Consider the following 7,200-nt stretch of genomic DNA (forward strand, 5'->3'; position numbering starts at 1 on the left):
GAGCCATTTGAACCATTTGCTGCGTCCTCCCTTACCAAGAAGTCCTCGGTCCAGTCACTAATTTCACTTGATACCCCATATGACCGTACTTTTGACAGTAAGCGTACATGTGGTATTGAGTCAAATGCTTTTCGGAAATTAAGAAATACTGCATCTACCTGACTGCCTAGACCCAAAGTTTTCAGTACAACTGCTATCTTGGTCTGATGGACGAACAGAACTACCTGTCATTTTTGTCAGAGCTTCATTCATCATTTTTGTCGAAATAAAATGTTTCATCACTATACGATACTCGAAACTTCCTGGCAGATTAAAACTGTGTGCCAGACCGAGACTCGAACTCCCCGATATATGTGACAGCTTTCAAAAGAGACATCGATAAGCAAACACTTGCTCACTGCGTCGCAATCAATGTAGCTGAACATCACAACGAGCAGAATGTATGAACCAGGTGAGCCCTCCCGATGACCCTTAACGTCCAGCTTCCAAACTGAGAGAGATGGAATGGAGTCAAACTACGGGTATGTGAACAACAGCGTAGAAGCAGTGCCTGATTACGACTACAGAGATCTGGTATGTGATGTGAAGTACGAGTGTGTTCAGCAAGTGTAATGTAATGTGTGTACGATTTGTCGTGTTAGGGGAACAACAGTTGAGGAAAGCCGTCTGTGGGAAACTCTTAGCAGGAGAAGGGACAGGTTCGTGGTACACCTGCACCGGCATCCAGAAACTGCTGATCCACCGCTGGGGGCATTAGAAGACGGGGAAACCCCGGCAAGAGTAGAAAGACACTAGAGCGCGAGAAACAGGTCAAGGAGGGTGGTCCGTAGCGTTGGAAGCACGCTGTTAAAACAAAACCAGATGGATAAAGTCACGCAGTATGAGCTAGTGATGGAAACAACCGAATGGAAAGTCTGTTCTGTCAGTTGCTGGACAGCAACCGACTCATTTGGCTGTGGTTCTACGTATCAGTAAGAATCTGGGTCTTACGGCTGGTGTGCCATGTGGTCAGTGCAGTTGTGATGACCACTGTGTCTGGGTGCCATCTTCCTAGAGAGCAGGAGAGCCGGGTTAGAATCCCAGATCGGCACAAATTTTCAATTTTCGCTATTGATTTAAATCAATGCCCGCCTGCAGCCAATGGGTTGCAATTCCTTTGGGTCCATCTACGTTAGTGGAAGACTGAATTATTCAGTCTTTTTTTTCCAGTGAAATCAGAGTGAAGGCTTACTGTCGGCTGAACCATGTATGCATTCTTTTCGCGGAAAAATACTCCCGACATTTGACGGTACAGGCATAAAAAGTAAGTAATTAATTCACCAAACAATTAAAATATGTATCGTAAATTCCATCTGTTTAGGTCACCTAACCATTAACCAAACAGCATTATCGGCGATGGATGCAAACCAGCGGGAAGGGAGAGACAGAGTTTCAATAAATTCAGTGTTCCATTCGTTTAAACTACGATGTAGCGCTAGTTATTAAATTTTTAAAAACCAGGAGAAAAGTGATACTTGACACGAGAAGCACGCCGGCCGATTTGGCCGTGCGGTTCTAGGCGCTACAGCCTGGAACTGCGTTACCGCTACAGTCGCAGGTTCGAATCCTGCCTCGGGCATGGATGTGTGTGACGTCCTTAGGTTAGTTAGGTTTAATTAGTTCTAAGTTCTAGGGGACTGATGACCACAGCAGTTAAGTCCCGTAGTGCTCAGAGCAATTTGAACCAATTTTTGAACGAAAATTAGTATCTAAGTAAATAAGCACACAAATTTTGGAAAAACTTCATTTGCAGAAGTATACTTTTTATTTACTTTTCTTTGAAATGACGATTGTTGTTTGCCACTATAGTTGCAATCACGAACGACGGCGGTCGGGTTTAGGCTTATTCTGCGCAGCCACGTCACGTATTCTCCGAGAGATAATAACCGTTCAAAAGCGTTTCGGGCGACCTGCTGTGAATGCCGTAGCTAATGGGAGCATTAAGCGCGATCACAGCGAGTTGTTAAGTGAATTTCAATTCCACTGATTGCAAGTTATCATCGCTGATTGCAGTGGTAAGTGATAAATTCTGCATAACCAAGCGAGAGACATAATTTGCATCATATATAATTGAAGCAAAAGAAAGAAATTACAGCATGTCTGAAATTTTGGTGCTTTTACTTGAATTATTTGTGATAGGAGTAGACCCTGGAAAACTTTTATGCACCTAATTTTTGTGTTTATTTCTATATCTATTTCAAATCACTGTAGCATGTCTCACGCATGACTAGTTGTCAATGATGTCATGCTGTAGGCGATGGGCTGTGCTTTGGTTGATTGATTGATTGATATAACAGGAGAGCTAAAACAGCTTAGGTCTAACCCGCCACTGCCCACACCGAAACTAGGTCTATTGTGCGGTATCGCTCCCTGTATATCTAGTAAAGCCAACCAGTGCCTTAAAAAGTGCAAGGAGTCCCTCAACTAGTTTTTTGTTAGACACAATTTCTTCAGGTCTACTTGTCCCGAAGATTCTGTATCTTTTACTCTCCAATGCCATGCATTCAAAGATTAGGTGTGATGCAGTTTCTTCACCCTCATCACAGTTTGGGCGGAGCTTACAGTATATAATTTCGACAAAAGCTTTCGTATTCAGCCGTGACGTCCTTACTTCTACGGATCTCGCTCCGTCTGCAGCCATAATGGGTGCAACGTCGTACTTTTTAATCACTGTAGCTCATATTTTAGACGTTGTTCTGCCATATTTTCATCCCTCTGTACTGAATATGTACTGTATTGCAGCGGGGAAAAGCCTGAAAATGGTCTGAGGAAAGGACCGAAACCGGTTGCTAACGCATAAAAATGTGAAAACGCGATCGAGGCTGTTTTCATTTGATTTTTACCTTAGCAGGAGTCTGAGGACACGCATCAACAATCCTTTCGCTGAGGTACCTAAGGTCTCTCATCTTCACAACTGCCTTCACACGTCCCCAGAGATAGCCATTATGCCGAGCGTTCTTCCAACCCGATGGTGCCCCACCTCATTACGGTCTAGCTGTCTTTGCATGCCTGGAAACCTAGCTTCTGCAGATATGGTCAGGTAGCGGAAGCCTAAAGGAATGTCTACAGCTGGAAAACACGTCGAGCGCGTTGTGTAGCCTTGACGTGTTGTCATCAGCTTCTGCCTCGTTCTTCACGACATACGACGTAACTCAAGAGCGACCGAAGCTGTATTCACATGAAGTACTGCGTTGTTTTCGTCGTGTAACTACCTGTTTGTCTGGTATGTAACCTGACCCTTTTTTCATCTGAGAATAACGAGTTACAACTAAGATGGCGAATAGCAAACTGATCGCCGTATTGATAACATAGAAAGCAGGATCCTTCATTGTATGATTATATGATAGCGGAATGGAAACTGGTAGCAGTTACTTCTGTAAAATATCTGGGAGTATGCGTGCGGAACGATTTGAAGTGGATTGATCATATAAAATTAATTGTTGGTAAGGCGGGTACCGGGTTGAGATTCGTTGGGAGAGTCCTTAGAAAATGTAGTCCATCAACAATGGAGGTGGCTTACAAAACTCTCGTTCGACCTATACTTGAGTGTTGCTCATCAGTGTGGGATCCGTATCAGGTCGGATTGACAGAGAGAGAAGAGCCAAAGAAGAGCGGTGTGTTTCGTCACAGGGTTATTTGGTAAGCGTGATAGCATTACGGAAATGTTTAGCAAACTCAAGTGGCAGACTCTGCAAGAGAGGCGCTCTGCATCGCGGTGTAGCTTGCTGTCCAGGTTTCGAGAGGGTGCGTTTCTGGATGAGGTATCGAATATATTGCTTCCCCCTACTTATACCTCCCGAGGAGATCACGAATGTAAAATCAGACATCCGAACGCGCACGGAGGCTTTCCGGCAGTCGTTCTTCCCGCGAACCATACGCGACTGGAACAGGAAAGGGAGGTAATGAATGTGGCATGTAAAAGTGCCCTCCGCCACACACCGTTGGGTGGCTTGCGGCGTGTAGATGTAGATGTAGATAGTCTCACGGGTTCCCCCCCCCCCTCATTTAACTACCTCGTTATACTCGACTTTATAATGTTACGTATCCCTCACTATCAAAATGTTCGTAGGTGTACACAAAGTAAATATCCTACGTTAAACTGTTGAACTAACTATTTTAGTGTTCTCATCGTTTATACAATTTCATAAGAGCAGAAACATAATATTAGCATATCAATGTTACATATCTTGCTATGGCTGTCTCGTTGTCTAGGCTGTCGAATCCTGTTTATGCCTTCCAATTCATAGGTCCAAGGTTTTTTGTTTCGGTAAAAGTAGCTGGAATAATGTTGCTTTTTGACATAATCGGTATTTATCCATAAAATCTTGACACTTTCTATATGACCACGTAACAATCATATACAACCGTTCGCTCGACGAAAGATCCGAACCCAAAGACTGGAAAGTTGCACAGGTCACACTAATATTCAAGAAAGGTAGTAGGAGTAATCCACTAAATTACAGGCCAATATAATTAATGTCGATATGTACAGGATTTTGGGACATATATTGTGTTCAAACATTATGAATTACCCTGAAGAAAACGGTCTATTGACAAACAGTCAACATCGGTTTAGAAAACATCGTTCCTGTGAAACACAACTAGCTCTTTATTCACATGAAGTGTTGAGTGCTATTGACAAGGCATTTCAGATAGATTCCGTATTTCTGGATTTCCAGAAAGCTTTTGACACTGTACCACACAAGCGGCTCGTAGTGAAACTGCGTGCTTATGGAATATCGTCTGTTATGTGACTGGATTTGTGATTTCCTGTCAGGGAGGTCACAGTTCGTTGACGGAAAGTTATCGAGTAAAACAGAAGTGATTTCTGGCGTTCCCCAATGTACTGTTATAGGCCCTTATCTATATAAACGATTTGGAGACAACCTGAGCAGCCGTCTTCGGTTGTTTGCAGATGACGCTGTCGTTTATCGACTAATAAAGTCATCAGAAGATCAAAATAAACTGAAAAACGATTTAGAAAAGATATCTGAATGGTACGAAAATTGGCAGTTGACCCTAACCCTAAATAAAGAAAAGTGTGAGGTCATCCACATGAATGCTAAAAGGAACTCGTTTAGTCTAAACTAAAAGCCTTAAATTCAACTAAATACCAAGGTATTAGAATTAAATTGGAAGGAGCACGTAGAAAATTTTGTGGGAAAGGCTAACCAAAAACTGCGTTTTATTGGCAAGACACTTAGAAAATGTAACAGACCTACTAAGGAGACTGCCTACACTACGCTTGTCCGTCCTCTTTTAGAATACTGCTGCGCGGTGTGGGATCCTTACCAGAGAGGACTCACAGAGTACACCGAAAAAGTTCAAAGACAGGCAGCTCGTTTTGTACTATCGCGAAATATGGGAGAGAGTGTCACTGAAATGATACAGGATTTGGGATGGACATCATTAAAAGAAAGGCGTTTTTCGTTGCGACGGAATCTTTTCACGAAATTCCAATCCCCAATTGCTGACACCGACCTACATAGGGAGGAACGATCACCACGATAAACTAAGGGAAATCAGAGCTCATACGGAAAGATATAGGCGTTCACTCTTTCCGCGCGGTATACGAGATTGGAATAATAGAGAATTGTGAGGGTGGTTCGATGAACCCTATGCCAGGCACTTAAATGTGATTTACAGAGTATCCATGAAGATAGATGTAGATGTAGACCACTAGTTACGTATGGGCACTGTGTAACAAAATGGTTCAAATGGCTCTGAGCACTATGGGACTCAACTGCTGAGGTCATTAGTCCCCTAGAACTTAGAACTAGTTAAACCTAACTAACCTAAGGACATCACAAACATCCATGCCCGAGGCAGGATTCGAACCTGCGACCGTAGCGGTCTTGCGGTTCCAGACTGCAGCGCCTTTAACCGCACGGCCACTTCGGCCGGCGCACTGTGTAACATTTGAGCACAACACAAAGAACTTGATAGTTACACTCACCAATCACGACAACTGAAACTATTAAAGGTGCGTTGGCACCTAAAATTTCTATGAGTTTTACGTACATACCTTTCACATCGTTCTAGAATAGGATATAGCTCAAATGAATTTTATTATGACTATGTTAATTGAAATTACTTTTCAGGTGTTCTCTGGATCTAATTATTTATCGAAGGATTTATTCGCCTAATAAATAATAATGAAGGTTGCAAATTCTGACAGTATAGAAACTGACAGCTTCGTGTCTTTGTATAATTGCCGGCTGAATTACCGACAGTAAAGTTAGAAAAATTGAAAACGAAAACAGAAATTTTGTTTACATGAAAACTAAAGCATGATAATATTAGTTTCACTGTAATGTAGTTTTTGGCTCATTTAAGATAACAGTTGTCATTACTAATTTTCATGGTTCAAGATTGACGTTGCTAAATGGATCAATATGCAAAATTAGGGAATATTATGAGAAAAACAGTGTTTTAGTGATCAAATGTATGCAAAATTGTCTGTAGATGTGGTACATATAATGCAAGCATAAAAGTTTCTCATGTCAGGCCGAAATTTATACGGAATCCAACATTTCAATTGAAGAACGAAACTTCTCAGGAGGCAAGATTGATTACAACTTTAAATATTTGTTTATGCATAGAAGAGTGGTACCACAGCTACGGAGAGCCTGGTTCAGGATTTGTGCTGGAGTCGTAACGTAGAGATGTGGTTTAAAAGAAAACACTAGAATACCACTTCAAAGTAGCGTCACCCATTCTTCTCCCACGCAAACTCCCTTTCTGTCACTAACCCTTCACTCGATACAAGACGGAGGAAGCTGTTGGTGTCGTGCAGCCTTCCTTCCCTTGACGTAAACGTAACCAGCTGCAGAGCGCTCCATTAAATAAGGAGCAAAAAACTGGGGACAGGAAAAACGGCGAGTTTTATGGCGGGGATGTTTGGAAGCGACTGCTCAATATGGAAATGCCGAGGAAAAAGATAAGTAGCCGCAAAAGAAAGTCGAGTGTCGAGAAAATTTACGATATAGTTCCTCGCTTTATAGGCTAGTAAAACCAGCAAATATTGGATATATTACTTGTCTGCTTCCAACGTATCCGGGTACTGCCCGATACGTCATCACCTACTTCATCAGCCCCACTTTTCATACAGTGCTGGATACTAAATCGTATTGTTTAGATCTCTCGTTTTACCGATCGAAG

Source organism: Schistocerca piceifrons, chromosome 9, assembly GCF_021461385.2.
Source record: "Schistocerca piceifrons isolate TAMUIC-IGC-003096 chromosome 9, iqSchPice1.1, whole genome shotgun sequence".
NCBI classification, from domain to species: Eukaryota; Metazoa; Arthropoda; class Insecta; order Orthoptera; family Acrididae; genus Schistocerca; species Schistocerca piceifrons.